This window comes from Propithecus coquereli, unplaced genomic scaffold (assembly GCF_000956105.1).
Source record: "Propithecus coquereli isolate 6110/MARCELLA unplaced genomic scaffold, Pcoq_1.0 Scaffold26, whole genome shotgun sequence".
In the NCBI taxonomy this organism is placed as follows: domain Eukaryota; kingdom Metazoa; phylum Chordata; class Mammalia; order Primates; family Indriidae; genus Propithecus; species Propithecus coquereli.
This window is the reverse complement of record NW_012148174.1, coordinates 4,992,091-4,993,868: the sequence shown is the minus strand read 5'-3', so window position 1 is coordinate 4,993,868 and position 1,778 is coordinate 4,992,091.

Below are 1,778 nucleotides of genomic sequence, written 5' to 3'. Positions count from 1 at the left end.
AAAAAAAAAAAAAAAAAAAAAAAAAAGAGTACAGACTTCAGACCTGTCTGCCTTTCTTCAAATCTCAGCTCAGTTGCTTATGGTTATGTAACCTGGGATAAGTAACTTTGTTTCTGAGTTTAAGTTTTCTTTTCTTTTCTTTCTTTCTTTCTTTTTTTCCTTTTGAGACAGGGTCATGCTCTGCTGCCCTGGGCTGGAGTACCGTAGCACTATCATAGTGGCTCATTGCAGCCTCCAAGTCCTGAGCTCAAGCAATCCTCCTGCCTCAACCTCCTGAGCAGCTAGGACTACAAATGCATGCTACCATGCTTGGCTAATATTTTTTAAAATTTATTTTGTAGAGACGGGCTCTCACTATGTTGCCCAGGCTGAGTTTAAGTTTTCTTAAGTGTAAAATGGGCACAATTCTGGTGTACCTACTTCACAGAGTTGTCATGAGGATTAAATGAAAACTTCCAGGCACGCCGGGGAATTATTGTAGTGTTAACTAGTATCGCTAGTATCTAGTATCACTAGTCTGTACCACTATAATCTAGGTATAGAAAATGTATTATATTGAGCTGACTCTGTTGACCTTTGTGAAGGCCAGAAGTCGTGAATTTTCAAAAATTTGGTTTCGTTCTTGTCAGTGTATGTACTTGCCAGACCATCGGACCTAATTTTTTTGTTCAGAATACGGACACTGTACCTATGGCAAGCAAGTCCTGATCAATTCTGTTTAAGAACAGTAGTCCCCAATAATTAGCATCTCACTTATGACAATTGATGACAAATGTCTTTCTCTTAAAAGTTGCATGGAGAAGTTGTGTGCAAAAATGTCACATCCTGGTGTCTCTACTGTGTAACCTAGGCGCATAGGTGTCAGTTATGGCTGGCCCTCAGGAGCCATCAGGGAACCGTAAGTGTTTCACACTTCATCTCAGAGGCTCTATTTATGTCCTTTAGTCCTCAAACAACCCTGTGCGGGAGAAAGGGCAGGACCAGAGCAGAGTTCTAACCTCAGGGGAAGAAAGGCGGAGGACAGGGCTGGGCCAGGGTCTCGATGAGGCAGGGCTTGTGCCAGCAGTTGGCCGGGTAGCGAGCGTGGAGGGGGAAAGGCTCTTCCCTTTGCTCATTGTCTGTAAGGACCCTAAGGTGTTGCTTTCACTGGGAAAGAGGTAACCTCTTTTCATCGTAGCCTTGAGAACGGTATCTTCTTTCCCATTCCAGTAAACGGCACCATTTCCATTCTGTTGCTTGGGCCAGAATCTGAGGGGTTGTCTGTCATTCCTCGTGTCGCTCACTCCATTCAGTCCAATCCGTCAGCAGCTCCGTGGGCCCTACCCCTGAGTGTGTCCCAAACGTGTCCATTCCCTCCTCCACCGCCATCACCCTCACCGGGCCTCCATCCTCCATCGCCTGTAATCTGGAGAAAGCCTCTCAACCGATTTCCTCGCTTCCGTGCTTGCTTTCCTATAGTCCGTTCTCGACAGCACAGTGATCTTTTAAAAACGGCACTCGTGGTATTGCCAGAAAGATCTGTCATTCCCCTGAGTCACGTCCTTTCCCATGGCGTGAAGTCCCTGTGCTGTCTGACACTCGCCTTCCTCTCTGACCTCATTCCTCCCACTCTCGCCCAGCCCCGCCGGGCGCTGGCGCCGTGGCCTACTTTCTGCTCTCTGACACATAGGCTCGGTCCTGCCTTTGTGCTTGCTGTTGTCTTTCCCAGGATTCTCTGCCCTGGGATTCTCACAGGGCTGCCTCCTAATTATAGAGGACTTAAATAACAAATACCTGCT